Source organism: Nyctereutes procyonoides, unplaced genomic scaffold (assembly GCF_905146905.1).
Source record: "Nyctereutes procyonoides isolate TBG_1078 unplaced genomic scaffold, NYPRO_anot_genome, whole genome shotgun sequence".
Lineage (NCBI taxonomy): Eukaryota > Metazoa > Chordata > Mammalia > Carnivora > Canidae > Nyctereutes > Nyctereutes procyonoides.
Window position 1 is genome coordinate 9,428,554 of NW_026575132.1, and position 17,867 is coordinate 9,446,420.

General features: G+C 38.9%; 1 protein-coding gene across 3 annotated transcripts in view; it reads left to right on the top strand.

Moving 5' to 3' along the window:
* The window catches only part of SPATS2L (spermatogenesis associated serine rich 2 like), a 160,365-nt gene that overhangs the window by 10,290 nt on the left and 132,208 nt on the right, over positions 1 to 17,867 (top strand). For all 3 annotated transcript variants that reach the window (XM_055345143.1, XM_055345138.1, XM_055345142.1), the window contains exon 2: positions 11,150 to 11,199. The gene's annotated coding sequence lies outside the window, so the exon portion shown is untranslated. The remainder of the gene's footprint in view (positions 1 to 11,149; positions 11,200 to 17,867) is intronic.

Consider the following 17,867-nt stretch of genomic DNA (forward strand, 5'->3'; position numbering starts at 1 on the left):
GGGTCCCATTTGTACCATATGTGCAACTTGGGAAGAGAAGGGGAAGGCAAAAAGAGCCGGCTGTTTTTCCTAAATTATGATACATCCTCTTCTTTGTCTCCAGTGGGAAGGCTGGTCTCACGTGTAGATGAGAAAGGTAGCAGCCTTCATGGTGTGATTTCAGAATCTGTACTACTCGAAAAGGCACTTCAAATATCAACAGCTTCTCTTTCCTGCTCTCTAATATGTGAAAGCTTACATCATACAAATTCTGTTCCCTTTCTTAACGTCAATAGGATTTATCAGAAAAAAAGAGGACAAATTTGGTGCTTGAAAAACTTGGGTTTGGTTTAGGTAATTGGCTGTCTGTATTATTTAAATTATTTAATCATCCTGAATCTCAGTTTCCTTATATATGAAGTGAAATTAGTGATACCTACTTGTTTTGCTGTAACTAAATAAAATAAGATATCAAGTGCCCAGCAGCCGGGGCTCAAATGCAAAGGCTAGGGAAATGGTAACTTAAATGGGTTGGACACATGCTCCTTAGGTCGAATACTTTGATAGACCCTTCCCTGAGACTGATTAGGAAGAGAATAAGCAAACTGGGTCAAGGGGCCCAGACTTTACCCATCCAGGGGTGAAAAAGGGCCATAAGGAAGTTTCGCTCAAGGCCAGTCCTACCTAATGGTTTGCATCGGTGGAAGTATTCATCTGGGATTGAGTACAGCTTGAAGGCATGTTTACATCCTCTGCCAGGATAATATAAGAATAAACAAAGCAAGTTTTTAAATCTCTGAATAGCCAGGTGCGCTCCCGTCAAAATAAACTTTTATTTCTATTCTTTGCTGATAAATTACAAATAAAGGAAGTCACTAAAATACCCTGAAAAGGACGATTCATAGACAAATTAGACACCAGGGACAGATTTCACACTTACTTTGTTGGAGCCGTTCTTTCCTTAACTGTGGGTGTTTGGAAAGTTCTTTTGTTGTAGTCTTTGTTGCTTACAAGAAGTGGAGAAAAGCTTTAGTGTACTAAGGAAAGAATGGTTTTGATTGGAGGCAATATTGTTCTCAGTGTGGGCTGACTTTCATATATTACAGTGATTGCTAATACATAACTGAGAAAACCCATTTATTGAAGTGCCATAAACAGCGGTGGGATAGTCTGATGTGACATACCGCCACTTCTGATCGATGAGTGTTTATTACAGGATTGTGGGCAGTCTTATAATTTTTAAGAGAGAAGTAGAAGATGTTATGCTGGCTCTTGTAGCTGCTAATGTCCAGACCAAGAAAGTCTTTGTCCTTTCTGTTTACTTCCCCTGTGAAACCTGAACGGTGGGCTGGATTCAGGGCATGCACGGGGCTCCCAGCGACTTTCTCAGCTGTTGATGAAACTGAACCACCCCCCTTTGATACCGTAGCCTCAGTACAGTGTCATGTGAAAATAGTGAATGCTCAAGGAGAAAATGCAAATCAATGGCCTCAAAAGTTAAAACTAAAAGCATTATGAATATTATTTAGTGCTGGTTTGTGACATTGAATATATAAACCCATTTATTGTTTTGATAGTCCCAGAGCAAGAACTATTTCAGCTGCAATGGCTAATATCAACTGAGGTTGCCATGACAACATTAATTTATAATTTCCAAACTTTGGGAGAATTTCACCTTCTGGACTCTTCCAGATTGCATTTAAATTTATAGCTATTTCTCATTTACCAAGGCAGGCATATTTGGATATTGCTTATATAAATGCCCCAGGACTATCTCCGTGAAAGTCACTAATGTGAAATTAGAAGCATAGAGTGTGTGTTGGAAAGGCATAGTGGGTGATACGGTTTTTTGGAGTACCTCCCCCCGCCCTCAAGTGCAGGATTCCCTTCCACAGCATCCCAGTCAGCCAGCTGCCAGTTGAACCCTGCCAGGAATGAGGACTTCACAATTTTGCTATGCTGAGCAATTCTGCTGACAGTCGCCTGCCATGCTTCTAAAGCACCTTAGATTTGGACCTTGTCTCATGTGTAGTGGATGGACCAGCACTCATTATGAGGCACAGGCAGACAAAAAATGCTAAAATCCACCTCCCTGCAGCTTCTCCGTTGAGCCCCAGAGTACCACCTTCTTGTGGTAGCTCCTTCAAGTATTTGACCACAGCTCTTGGACCTCCTACTAAGAGTCTTCTCTTTTCAGGGGGACCTGGTCCCAGCTCTTTCAGCTGAGATTTCTCATCCTGTTGACCCTCCTCTGATCACCCATTGCTCTGCCCATGCTTCCCTCTGACTTCTCTAAACAGTAGGAAACAACCTCGTTCAGGGCACCCTTCTTTTATTAATCTAGTCAAATAAATGTTCTGTTGGCCTCGACTTTAAATCTAGGGCAGCACCTCGTTAGTTTATCTCCAAAGTCAAATAAAATTTCCAAGTCTAAACAACTTTTTAAACAACTACTACAAAGCCATGTCTCCCTTGCTCTGTACTTGTGCAGTTGATTGTGTGAACCTGTGTAGGTGATTTAACATTTGTCCTTATTACATATTGTCTCTTTTTGTCAAATAATTTTTCTCCTCTAAGAAGACATTTTTGAATTCTGATTTTTTAAAATTCAATTTATTAATGGTACTTCTTTCACTTACTAATTACACACTTGAGAATTGCACTTTCTCTCTCATTGATCAAAAGTTGACCAGGACGGCCCTGTGACTTTTCTTTCTACAAGAGATTTGGCATCAATATGTGAATTTTGTTAGTTTTCTTTTTTTTTTTTTAACTAGTTTGTAGTCTTTCACTTGTGTTTCCTTTCTTCTCCCCAGGCTGTCTAAGAGGATAGAGTCAGGAAATATTTAGTGAGATGCCTCAGTAATGCTATCATTGTTGATTCACTTATTGCCAATCATAGAATCTCTATTATGAAGGGAAACAAGATTAATTTGAGGTCACTTTTAGATGATATTAATCAGGTTTTCTTTTGAAAAATTTACTAAAAGCATACCTAAATAACCTTATTTTTAATTTGATTTAAAAATAACAATTTTATAAAATAAATGCATCCCTCATCTATAATTTCAACTCACGTGAACTTGTTTGGTTCAAAGGAATTGCTTTTTTGTACATCATTCAGTTCTCTTTATAGAATCATTGCTCTGAAAACGAATTGGTGGTATGACAGGAAATCACTCCTTAGGTGTCACTCCAACACATCATTATATTCACACCTTCTGGGATAGACAGTAATCAGGCTGAGGCATGTCCAAACAGTGTGCTGGTGTCTACGTAAATGGCTCTATGACAGTATCACTTAACATGACCATGACAGAGTATGCTGATGGCATCATGTCACTAATGGATGTGTTTTCTCTAAGTGGAAAATTCTGTATTATTTGAAAAGATTTTTTTTTTTTTACCCTCACACAAGCTCTTTGAGGTTTTGTATTAATATCAAATATCTGTCAAATATACATATGGCTCTTCCTGTACAATATTTGGTTGTATTCATATTCAGAATAGTTTTTTACATGCTTTTTACCTTGGACTCAGTGGAAAGAAAAAAATGATGTAAAAGAATGGGAGCACTGAAAAACTCACTTTTTTTTTTTTTTTAAAGAACTCTGTAAGTCAAGGAACAAACTATCACATCATAAAAATACTAGTATTTGTGTAATACTTTACATTTAACAAAATATTCTCACACCTTTCCTTCTTTGAAATTTTCTTTCTGATTGTAAAAACCACACATACCCATTGAATTGGAATTTTTATCATTGAAATGGATAAAAAAATAATAATTAGAAGTCAGCTAAAGTTTCACCACTCGGAAATTGTCATTGCAAGCAGCTGGTGTGTTTTCCTTCCAGATATATGTGTGTGGGGGGTTGAGTATGCATATGTGTATGTGTGTTTAAACTAGCCCCCTGGTAGACCTAGGAAGTTTGTATCGAAGAATTAGTGTGACCTAGTAGTTAAAAGGGCTTTGGGGGCACCTGGGGGGCTTAGTTGATTAAGTAGCCAACTCCTGATTTCAGCTCGGGTCATGATCTCAGGGTCCTGGGACCACGCCCCATGTTGAGCTCAGCACTCAGTGGGAAGTCTGCTTAAGGATTCTCTCTCCCTCTTCACCTGCCCCTCCCCCTGCTCTCTGTCTCACTCTCTCTAATAAATAAATAAATCTTTAAAAAAATAACATAAATAAAAGGGCTTTGGAATCAGACAGTTCAAGATTCCAGTGCTGGCTATGCTATTTAAGACTGTAAATTACCCAAACTATCAGAATTTCAGTTTCTCTTTCTATTAAATGGAGATGATAATAGTATGCATCTAATAGGTTTATTTTAAGAATTAATAAGATAATGCATATAAAGTACATAGCATGGTGCGTGGTTCATAGTCAATGCCCCGTAAGTATGAGCTGTTATTATTATACAGGTTTTCTTGTCTATTTTTCTCACTTAAATTCTAAGATAGCAATTTCCCTTGTCATAAATATTATTGGAAAAATATTTGGAATGACTGCATACATTTCAATATATGAATATAATATAATCATTTATATTGTGTTTAATATAATCATTTCCCTATGCTTAGACCATTTCCAATTGTTCACTATCATAAAGAGCACCAGCATTAATATCCTTTACATTATTTTTTGTGCATAGACACAGATTCAAAATGAATCACTAATGGCATTTTATAGAGAGGTGGGGAAAAAACTAACAATTCCTTAGTGTATACTAATATACTAGGCTGTATGCTAGTTTTTTTTTACAGTAAAATTCTTGTTTATCTCTTCCACAACCCCTTTGAGGCAAATCCATTACCCCCATTTTTCAGATGAAAAAGCTCTGAGGGGAGATAAGTAGTTTGCCCAAGGTCATAGAGATAGTGGTGGTGGAGATGGTATTTGAAGCCAGCTGTCTGATTTCAAAGCTTAAGCTTTTCCATTCTGGCATGCAGCTCATGCCTATCCTTTTAAGGCTGGCGGAATGAATAGTTACCATTGTGCTTTTTACAAAATGTCACTTGGTACCACGTAAAAGATAGGACACTTGGCTGGAACTCTTGGCTTACTTAACATAGTACCTCTTGTGTGCGTATGTTCTTATATGTTTTGGAATTAAGCCTCATTAAAATAAGGTGTTAACTAAAGGAAATCAGACATTGATATGATTATTTGATGAAAGCAAACATCAGGGAAGAAAACATTTATTTAGTCAAAAATACAAAAGTCATCTTTGTTGTAGTTGTATGGACTAGGCCAGAATTACTTCTCTCCCTCAGAATCAGAGTATTTCACATAAATCAGTATAGGAATTAAGTGATAAAAACAGCCAAAGTAAATTGATGGTGTCAAAAGAAATTGTAAGTTTCATTACTTTTACATTAGGGATTGAAAGGAAAAATCTTTAGCTTTACCTATAAGATGATGCATCAGGAAAGAGCTATGATATTTGCTCAACATGTAAGTATAGGTATAGGGGAGACATCGAATATATTGGGATAAACCCCCAAAGAATTATTTGGTGAACTGACAAGTTGTCTTTAAAAAGCCAGCCATTCGGAACATTTATCTTGGCAGCTCTCAGATCTGACTTAGAGCATGTAGTGTGGCAGTCAATTTTGTAGGAAAAACGCATAATTAATATGAAGATCAAGGTGTAGGTATTGCCAGTCAGTACCTAACACAGTTTCTTAGAACAAAGGAACAATTGAAGTTGTCTTTTAATAGGGTAATCCTGGTTTGTCATTTTGTAGGCTTCAGTTCTTACTAAAAATGAACAACAACAAAAAATCCTAGTAGTAAAATTTCACATTGAAGAGGTACTTTGTTGCAGAGTTTATAACCAACTATTGTCTAGTCAAGAAAGCTATCTTTGCCTAAGAGAAAAAAAAAGAAAGCTATTTGAGTTCTTGAATTTTTATAGCCTTTGAGCTTACACATTCTTGCCTTAGAATTGTTCCAGTTCTCCTTAAGTCATTTTAGTACTTGCAAGGGATCAACAGTGTCAGCCACAGCCCAAAAACTACAAAGGTTTGGATCTTGACAGAACATGCCTACCAGCTTGACCTGTTGAGGGTATGTCCCCTGTGGCGATGTCTTAGCTGCAAAGGGCCCAACAAGTTAAATTTGGGCTCTGTATGCAATTGGTGAGTAGTTGTAATACGAACAGAGAACTGGATCTGAATCTGCAGACTGGATTCAAGATGTGGCTCCATTATGTGTTGGCTGTCTAACTTGGGGCGGAGTGCTTTACTGTCTCTGACCTGGGCTCCCTCAGCACAGAGGGCATAGAGAGGATTAAACATTGAGCAAACCATTTGGTTAACTTAAAAGTACTTTTTATAATGAGTTTCCAAATTATTAATTAATGGCCACAGGTCATCCCTCTGGAGGAGAAGCCCCTTTACCATTTAAAATATTTTCAAATGAATAATGGGAGTATTTGTAAAATGTATGTAAAAATACACCACTCCTGGGGCTAACCTCACCAGACCCTCCTAACTCTTTGCCCCTGCTTTATCCAATACTAATGGGATAGGCCCTTTCTCTGCTCTGGAAACCCCTGGTGCCTTGCTTGGAGTCCCTCAAAGCTCAATCCCATGGTTCATTCCTCTGATGAGGGAAGGAAGCCCTTGGCATCAGTAGGTGATTCCTTTGAACACAGTCAAGAGCTTTGTGAAAATAGACATTTAAGATCTATTATGTTGTTCCGAGTTAGAAGCAAAATTTTTATATTTGATATGTTATGTACCTTTCAATAAAAAAAGACTCAAAGAAAAAAACTGGAAAGTGGAAAAACATATTCCAACTAGATTGCTTTATGCAAAATTATAGGAAACTCTTTGATTATTAAAGTAATCATTGTTGCTGGAGGGAAAAAGGAAAGAGAACAAGAAGGTAAGAATTTTGACACTAGGCAGTATCCATGCAAGCTCTTCAGAAGTCCCTCTTGGTTTTTCCTCCAGCCCTGACTATGTATGTCCTAGTTAAGGGCACAGAAACTGCTTCTGAATCCAGCTGTAAGAAAGTAGCTCCCAGTCCCAGGGCTGCTGTGGGCCAACCTCTCTGCCTTTTATTGCCTCCCAGTCATGATGGTCCTTTCTTTCAGTCCTTTAGAAGGACACAGTTTGACCATTAGCTGCCCTAGGGCTGAAGGGGGCTGTAGGACTCTTACAAAGGTGTTTCTGGCAATTAATGATTGAAATGTCTCTGTGGCATTCTGCAGGGATGGGCATGTGTAAGCTGGGTGCTGGACATTTTAGACAGGCCTCCATGACCGTTGAGCAATAGGGAGCCACCTGCAGGCCGACAGATCCCCAGATGACTTGAGCATGCTAGCTGGGAATGGCTAAACCTGCTTGCTATACTCATTTTGAATCAGTTTCTAAAGTTTATCTCTCTTACACTGGAAACCATTCTGAATTTCCCCTCATTTGCTTTGGTACCACATTTTATTCAGCTCATTTCTTCATCAGCTATTCCTTGCGTGTCTATTCGATTCTAGGCACCGTGAGAGGAATAAGGAGTAATCAGACACTGAAAAGGAGAGAACATTACATACCTTGGGTGGAAAGTGAGATATGCCTCCAGAGTTGGGAAAAGGGGGAAGTTAAATCCATAATGATTTTACTTTTTTGCTGTACTTTCTACAATAAATTGTACTACATAAAAATCTATACCAATATTCATTTATGTAGCAAATCCCATTATAATGAAAATTCATGTTATCTGTGACTGGGGCAAGCATCACCAGAGCACAATACCAATACAGCAGAAGACTTTGGATGGTGCCTCGGAGGGAGCTGAAATGGGACTTGACCTATATATCAAGCTTTTCATGGTTTTGATATTTTTCATTTCCACGTGTCAACAAATACCTGACTTGATATTAAAGCCAGTTAAATCAATATTTCTTCCTGTAGTGAAGGTACAGCAACATATATCCAAGGGCAACATATCCCCAACAGCCATATTTTGTTGAGTACATATATTTTGTCATAAACCTAACTGATTGAATTACCTTCAGTGAATAGGATGAAAATATCAACATAGCTAGCATTAAAAAAAAAAGAAAAGAAAAGCCATAAAAAAATCTTCTCCCTCACCCCTCATTTAAACAATCCCATAATTTATTTTGCTTACTTTAATCATCAGGAATGACAAAATGGAAAAGATCTTGATTGTGGTAGCTGTGGTTTCTCCTTGTGCTCCAGTGGGTCTGCCTTAACCCTTCCCCCAACTTCCATCCCAACTGGAGGATTTCTGAACCAGAGCAGCATAGTAATGGGTGCAAGGGAGTCCAAGAGTTTTAGATTGTAGGGTCCTAATGATTGTGATGGAAAGGAGAGTAGGGTATATACTCATTCCTACATTTTTTTCTGAACTTGTAACTATTAGAAGATTTCTGAAAGTTACCTGTTAAAAATTCCCAGTGTTTCTATAAATAAATGGCCCGAAGTCAATTTATACACACACATTTATTTCCTGTTACCAGAGAGGGCTTACTTCCTTGCGTACCATGGAGAGAAGAGGGATTATCATTCACTGGGCTCCTACTCTGTGCTAAACACTGACAGTATCTCACCTCTAGTAGTTGTTATATCCATCTTATGTGCATCGTGGGCTGCTGAGTAGTGTATCTGAGGGCACCAAACCAGAAAGAGATTTGAACCCAAGTTTGTCTGATTCCCAAATCTGTTCACTTTTTATATCAGGTGATTTTCCATAACATAAGGATTGAAAAAACATTTTTAAAAAAATTGGTAAAGTAACACATGCTTATTATAAGGAAGTTCGGAAGGCAGAGAAATTATAAAGAAAAAGGAAAAAAAAAAAACACCCGTAATTCTTCACCCAGGGGTTAATCACTACTAAATTTTTAATTGTTTTCTTTCCAAGCTTCAAAAAACTATCATTTATAAATTCAAGTGAGTATTGTACCTCAGAGTTGTCATCTTTGACATTTATACACGTACTCCAGCAATGTTGCTCAAAACATTTTTGGAATCTCAGGGCCAATTTAGGAACCAAACTCTCTATAGACGTTCATGCACACACAGGGTACTTTATCTGGATACCTATCAAAATAATACTTTTTGGGGGTACGTTCTTCCATTTTTTGCCTTCTAAATTTATATGCTGAAAATACTTAAGCACCCTGCAAAGAATACCGTCGTCGCTGTCTTTAAGAACCATAAACATCTTGTGCTGACTGACTTCTGTTGTGGTGGGAGACAGACTTTGCCAAAATGCTACTTCCTCCCATGTCAAGGATTGATGGACATTTTGGGGCATGTTTAAAAGTCCATATTAAACATCATATCTATAAATGTTTAATAGCTTATTTGATAACTCTTGTTATTTATTACATTGTCTCTACAACTTTGTTTGCCTTTTTTAGTTCATAAAATCAAAAAATTGCTTCTGTCAAAAGTTTGAAAAGCATATTTTAAAATCCATTTCTTTTTAATGGAAGTATTACACTCACAGAATTATTCCCCTCCAAGGAGTTTCTGTGAAAGCAAACATGTTTAAGTGTGATGAACTGATCCTTAAATAAAGTCAGTAGCATCTTGTGTCAAAATAGATGTTTCTCAAAGAAGCAGTCACATGCGCGCGCACACACACACACACACACACACACACACACACATAAAAGATTGCTACCAAAGTGGCCATTCGTATACCCTGATGAAGTCAAGAAAGTCAAATAAAGTGTCAGACGAGTTCTCATCCCTTTGGTTTATTGCGTCCAACACTATTACTTTGAGAAAACAAACCTGATGCTCAGCCCAGGCATTTCACTGCTTGTCTGGTTTCTGCCTTATTTTTCACAGACCTTTTCACCTGCCCCCTCGTCGTAACACCTCCTCCCCCAGTGTGGGACTCCAGATTTCGGATTGATGCAGAATTCACTGGGCCACTCCCAGGGTTCGTAGAGGGCAGGATGGGTGCGTGCAGCTATCCTCAGGGCTGCAGCCTTCCCTGGGCTTCAGGTTGCCAAGATCGCCGGGATAGGACTTGAGCACCATGCTCACAGAGCCAATACAAGGCGCGGGCCGGGCCTTGGGGTGCGCCCGAGCACTGCCCGCAGTGCCTGGCTTTGTGTTCCCTGAGGTGGGCTGGATGAATGAAGGATTAGAATATGTTCTCTCAAAAATGGACTATTGAGAGGAGGTTAGTTAGAGTGAAAGAGAATCAGAATAGAATTGCAAATTGGGATCTCAGGGTGTAAGAGCCTCTAGGTCGGTCCCCTCCTTTAAACATGAAACCCAGAGAGGTCAGCTGACTTGGAGAAGGCCGCCAGGAGGGCTGGTGCCAGAGCCAGGCACAGTGTCCCACATCCTGACCTCCTCGCCCGTCCTTTCTGTGCTTCCTCCTTGCTGTCACTCCCCATTTGCCTCTTGGAGGTTGAGCTGACTGCAGGATCAATGACCAGAGCCCCTGCAGCCCCACACAGTGCTTAGCAGGGCATCGGGTGTCCACGAGCATTCTCGGGGAACACCTGAAGAGATTGTTGACTTAGTGAGTGACTTATGACCCTGGCACCTATCCCTGTGCCTAAGTGGTTACTAGCTAAATGGTGAGCTCCCTGGGGTTTGATGAATATTATAGACTGTCTCTTGGAGAGTATTATAACAGTAACAATAAGAGGAGTTAACATTTGTTTGTAATAAATTAGGCAGGATATCACTGTATAGCATCCAGCTTCAGAGGCCAGATGGCCCCTTGTCCCCCCTCCACCACTTACCTAGTATACTTTTATGACTTGACCTTCCAGTGCCTCATTTTCTACATCTGCAAAATGCCAATGGCAGTAGTGCCTACCTCAAGGTTTTGAAGAGTCAGCCTATTTGAAGCCCTGGAGCAATGCTGGGCACTTTCTAAGCAATAAATGTTAGCTATTTGTACTTATTAAAACAGCACTGTTGTGTTTTGAATTCATTGCATGAATTATATATTACCCAGTCTTCTCAACAAGTCTATGAGGAGAGGGTAATGTTAGTATACCCCATCTCACAGAGAGGTTCATCTACCTAAAAGGAAGGTTAGGAAGGACCAATTCCATGTCTGCCTGCCTCCAGATCCTGTGCTTGGGTGTGGATGTGATGGAACGGGGTGATATGGCTGCTAAATGTGAGATCTGACCTCCCAAATTAACTTTCTTCCTAGAGCATCCCGGGATCCAGGCTGCTTTCAGGAATATCTCCGTGGATTCTTGGGTAAGTAGAGATGTTCCTTCCCTTCTCTGTGTTCTCTTCCGTTGCCCCTGGCCGACTGTCTCTGCACCTGCAGCTGACTCCCAGAGGGCCTCATCACTGCCTTTGTCAGCCTCTCGGGGTCTCAACACCAGTTCTATTTACAGGGGTATAGACCGAAGGCACTCTTGATGGGGTGCAGGGCAGGGGCAGTGGCCTCACCCACATCGCCCTTCTCCACCTCCATGAGCACTTCAGTGGATTTCTTCAGAGTAGTTTCACGCTTGCAAAGTACTTCAGCATACCAACAGGTATTTTATAGATGCCTTGTGATGGAGAAGGGAATCATTCTTTCTACAGAAAAAAAGCATGATTTCTGGAGCCAGGCTGCCTGGCTGTCCCTCCTTGCAATGATTCTATTTTTGCTGCTGCTGCTGCTGCTGTTATTATTGAAGAACTTGCTCTGTTGCCTCTAGAAGTCTGACTTGCAGTCTTCACTGCTCACCCAGGGTTGAGTGGCAGCAGAAGGACATAGGCTTTTGAGCCAGACAACCTGGCTTTGCATCCCGCTTCAGCTGCCTAGTAATTATGCAGTATTTGCGTGTCAGCTGCTTCTCTGAGCCTTAGTGTCCTGCTCTTTGAGATGGGGTAGTTCTACCCATCTTGCAGAACTGTTGGGATATTTCTAGCCATGTGTGTAACGTGAACTGCACAAGATTGCTATTCCATTACACACTAATTATGATGATCAGTCATTAGTATTTGAATGGGTTCATCAAAAGTGTCTGCTGTACAGAAAGCATATTGTTATTTTTGATTCATCATACTTTACCTGGAATATTTTTTATTCTTCCCCCAGTAGTCTTGCTTGTTTAAATTAATGTGCTTGTCAAGCCATATATTCATTGTGAAAAGATCATCACTGGTCCATCCGGCCACTGTCAAAGGATTGTCAATTCTAAACTGAGGTAGTCCAAACGAATGAGGTCTCGTTGTACCTGAATATTTCCATGAATGTTAAATCTGAACTTGACTTTTCTCTATAACCCTGAAGCTTTAGTAGTAAGATGACTGTAACTTTTCGAAAAGAACCATTAACATTGGTGGGAATTGGTAGTTTTCCATGAGTGGACTAGAATAAGTTTACTTCCTCATATCTGAAATCTGAATCACCACTGAAAACACTTTGTTTATAGTTGTTCAAAGAGAATTATTATGGAAACTACTGGCTGGATTCCTTCTCTCTCTCTCTCTCTCTCCCTCTCCCTCCCTCTCTGTGTCACACACACGTACATGCACACACACACACACACACACACACACACACGCCTGCTGCTTAGTTTTTCTTTGAGTTAGGCCACTGAAGAGTTACTGTGTAAATTCTGGCAGCCTTCTCCCCATCAGACAAGCAAGGGCACAATCAATTACTGTTTTCTTGGAACGTACCAAATAATCAGAAACTCTGATTATTCTGCTGGAAGGCAACAAACAGCTTGATGGAAAGATATACCAATTGAAAATAATTCTGATCATATTTTTGTCAGGAGAATGAGATGCCTCCAGCTGTCGGTTACTAATCATATTAGAGGTGGAAAGCAGGAATGTTTTGGCCTGCAAAAGATTACTCCAGTCGCATGTTGGAACACTACTTTTACTGGCTGCTTATCCCAGAACAGTGACATTGGACATCCATTCTGTAACTCGTCTTGCCAGTTGGTCTGTAGTCTCAAACATATGTCACATGAGCACACTTAAGGAATTTTCTAATTACAGTTCAAAGGCTTTTCTTTTATCTTTTTATGCCCGCTCTGTACACATCGCTGATTGAAATGATTTCTCCCTTAGCATAATCCTATTGCCAGCAGTTACAAAAGAGTAGGGAGATGGCAAAGGAAACCCACAATAACTGGAGAGGTGTCCGAATTCAATTAAGAAGAGGCCTCTCCCATGTGGATGCATAAGCCATATAAATCCATTTTAATTGTGAGCTTGTGGTACTTATCTGGTCATGTTTATTTTGGATGAAAGTGCCAAAGCTGGATATAGACCAGAACTCCAGATCTTTGAGCTCTGATGACTAATTTGGGTATGCATTGAATCCCTTAATTCATTTCTTAATTAGTTCTCCCAGAGTTAGAGTTGCTTGGTTACAATCATTTTCACAAAATTTTCATAAATCAAAACAAATGTACATGGATTTCTTTTCCCTCCTATTGGTTCACATGTTTTGCTGGTATCAAAATAAATTACAGTGCCAACAGTGATGACAATGAAACCAGTATGTTGCCAGGCATGTCTTAGAGTATGGACTGAGACACCAATTAGTTATACCTAACTCAACCACTTACTGCCGTGGACCTTGGTCAAGTCACTTTCCTGTCTGTACCTCATTTCCTTTTGTAATTGGGAAGAATAATAGTACCTATCTTAAGGATTGCTTTGAGGATGAAAATAGCATTGCATATATGAACTAATTTGCAGAAAGTACCTGGCACTATAATAAATATGTTTGCTATTGTCAGTAAGATAATGAGAGACTGATGAGCAGAACAATTTTGCTGGTTCCACAATATTGTCATCTAAGTATGTCCTGTCCCACTTATGCAATCCATTTGGAGATCATTCATGATGGTTAGGAAACATTGGAAACTCTAAAGTTGAAATTAATCTCTTATTTGCATTCCTCAGTTTGGCTACAGGATTAACATTTTGGCTTTTCATGCTTGATCAATATGAGTGTTAACTTGAACCCTTTCGGTGCAAAATTCCCTTTAAGATTTGAATGAGCATTTTGTAGATACAATGTTGGCCCTCATTAAAAGGAAAATTGTGATCACAATATGTAAAAAATGTGGGGAGGGGTCTTGAGAGAATTGGCTTCAATAAATTCACTGGAAATTTTCAAACTGTTTTTAACAGAGTTAAATGGATTTAATATCGTTCAGATTTAATGATTGTGCAGGAGTGAAAATCCAGGGAAAAATAAATTTAGTAATTTAATGAGCTTTCACCTTGGCTTCAGAAGAGTTAGTTAATATTAAAATTGATTTGCAAGAGATTACCTTCCCTTAGGTGTATTTTGTTTTTCGGGGGTTTTGATTTGCAATCTGTAGTGATCTCTATTGTCTTTTCTTTTTTAAAAAATAAGTTTAAAAAAAATAACATAAATGTATGTTTCAGATGTATAGTTTTAGAATTTGACATCAGTATACGCTACAAAGTGTAGTGTAACAAGTCTAGTTACCATCCATCGCTGTACAGTTGACCCCCATCATCCATTTCACCAACCCTCTTCCCCTCTGTTAAGCATTTGTCTGTCCTCTATATCTGTGAGCTTGTTTGGGCTTATTTTATTTGTTCTTCTGTTTTATTTTTTTAGAGTCCACATATGAGTGAAGTCATATGATATTTATCCTTCTTCATTTGACTTATTTTGCTTTGCATAATACCCTCAAGGTCCATCTCCGATGTTGCAAATGGCAAGATTTCATTCTTTTTTATGGCTGAGTAGCGTTCCATTGTGTCAAAAGACCACATCTTCTTTATCCATTCATCTATTCACAGACACATGAGTTGTTTCCATATCTTGGCTATCGTAAATAATGCTTCAGTGAACATAAGGAAAAAACTTTTTAAAGGAGAAAATTAAATAGAACTGCCATATGACCCAGCTGTTCCATTTCTGGGTATTTTTCCAAAGAATACAAAAAAGCTAATTTGAAAAGATAAGATGCACCCTTTATTCACTGCAGCATTTTTTGAGGAACCTCCTTACTGCTTTCCACAGTGGCCGCACCAATTTACATTCCCACCAGCAGTGCACAAGGGCTTCTTTTTCTCTGTATCCTCTCCAACACTTGTTATTTTTTTGTCTTTTTGATAATCACCATTCTAACAGGTGTTAGGTGATATGTCATCATGGTTTTGAAATGCATTTCCCTGATAATTAGTGATATCGAGCATCCTTTCATGTACCTGTTGGCTGTTTGTTTGTCCTTTTGGAGAAATCTATTCCGACCCTATGCCCATTTTTTAATTGAGTTGTTTGTTTTCTGTTGTTCAGTGATATGAATTCTTTATGCATTTGGGATATTAACCTCTTATTGGATATATGGTTTGCAAATATCTTTTCCCATTCAGTATGTTGCCTTTTCATTTTAGCAGTGGTTTCTTTTGCTGTGTAGAAGTTTTTTACTTTGATGTAGTCCCATTTATTTTTGCTTTTGTTTCCATTGCCTTTGGAGTTGGGCCCACAAAGATGCCGCTAATACTGATGTCAAGGAGCTTACCACCTATGTTTTCTTCTAGGAATTTTATAATTTCAGGTATTGCATTCAAGTCTTTCATCCATTTTGAATTAATTTTTGCATATGGTTTAAGATAGTAGTCTAGTTTCACTCTTTTGAATGTGACTATCCAGTTTTCCCAAAACCATTTATGGAAGAAACTGTCCTTTCTCCATTGTATGTTCTTGGCTCCTTTGTCATAAACTAATTGTCCTTATATGTGTAGGTTTATTTCTGGGCTCTCAGTTCTGTACCACTGATCTACCTGTTTTTGTACCAATACCATACTGTTTTGATTACTGTAGCTTTGTAGTATAATTTGAAATAAGGCACCATGATTAGTTTTTTTAAACTATGATAGGACCTAGCAATTCCACTTTGTGCACAGATGCACATGAATATGTGTATATATTCTGCAGAAATGTATACCCATGTGCATCCAGACACAGGTGTGAAGTGCCCTTAGTAGCATTGTTTATATTCATCTCAAGTGAGAAACATCCAGAATATCTATCAGTAACAGAATGGCTGAATATATTGTGATATAATAGTAAGATGGAATACTATGCATCAGTGAAAAGGAATAAACTAGAGCTACACACAATAACACAGATGGATCTTATAGACAGGATGTTGGAAGGAAGAAGATACAAAAGAATATATAACTATCTTATTCTGTTTATATGGAATATGAAAACAGATAAAACTGCACTCTGTTGCCAAGGGGGGCATACATAAGTAGCTAAAACTATGAAGAGAAGCAAGGAATTTATTACTGAAAGAATGAGGATAGGGGTTACCTCTTAGGGGAGGGTGTGCTAGGGAAGGGAAGGACCTGGAGGGCTTGCGGGGCTGCTGGCACAGGTCCTGTTTTTTTTTTCCCCCCCCACAGGTCCTGTTTTTTGACTGGTCTGGTAATTACACGGATAATATGCAGCACATTGCATCAAACATTAATATTTTATGTGTTTTTCAGCCTGAGTTATAGTTCATAATTTTAGAAGTTTTTAAAATGCAAAATAACTTTCTTTGTGCCCTGAGTTGGTTTGTCCTTGTCCTCCATAGTGTTAGGCCTGTCATTGTAAGATGCCCTGGAAGTAAACTGTTGCCTTGTTGCATGGAAAAGTGGACTCCAAAGTGGGATGTCGACCCTGGGGAGCTCTTGAGAAGATGCATTTGAGTGGAAAATAAATTGATTAGAACCTACATTTACATTCATTTTATTTTCATAAGACATTGTGATAACTGCTGGTGACTATACTGATACTGACATAATCCCTAGGTCCACAAATCGAGTGGTCGGTTATCACCTGGAGAGAGGGAGGCAAGGCCAGGCCCTTCATAGCGGCTTCCCCACTGGTTCCTCGACTTAGGTTTTTTTGTGAAATATATTATGCCTGGTTAACTGGATTTACAAATTTTATATTTTAGTTTTAATGAATCCTCACAAACTAACAGAATCTTTAAAAGATTCTGTAAAGAATTTCATATTCTTTTGAAAATGGCAGAGTTTAACATGAACTCTCTGTCAGGCATATTGTGAAGTAATGACCGTGACCCTTGAATCAGATCTTGCAAGAAGCTGGCTGTGAAAATTCTAAATTATCTGGGAGACCTATGGATTTATGTCCACTGTGGTTAATTAATCCTTGACCTTGTCCTATGTATATTTGCCTGGAGGCAGTCATGGTTAGCAAAATCTGTCCTTTTCTATTTTGTTCATGTTATTCAAGGAATATAACATGTTAACATAAAAATATAGGTATATAAATTGCAATTAAATAATCACACATATTTGGGGATACATGTTGGAAACATCTTGAACACCCCTGCTCTGTAGCTCAAAGGATACACCCTGCTAATAGTTAAAATATGTAGAAGATGGTAAATTTGCTACCCATATCAAAAGGAGGCACCTCTCAGCCCTAATGTGTTTTTATTGGCAAATATAAACACTAAGGCAATAGTTTATATATTTTACTTGATTAAAACTTTTCTCAGGAGTGGGAGAGATGAAAAGACATGCACCCACACTCAGAATAGTTCTGTTTTTCTGTTTTGTTTGTATTCTCTGTACAAACATATCATTTTAATTTTTTTTAAGATTTTATTTTATTTATTCATGAGAGACAGAGAGAGAGGCAGAGACACAAGCAGAGGGAGAAGCAGGCCCCATGCAGGGAGCCCGACGTGGGACTCGATCCCCGGTCTCCAGGATCACACCCCGGATGAAAGCGGCGCTAAACTGCTGAGCCACTGGGGCTGCCCACAAACATATTCTTTTAATTACGGGTTTTGTATGTTAACAAATAAAAAATGCTGAATACCATCAGGTAGGCTTCCCCAAAGCCAAAGTAATAGAATGTATTAGATGGCACATGCATCAAGGCTGCAATGGGAAGGGCA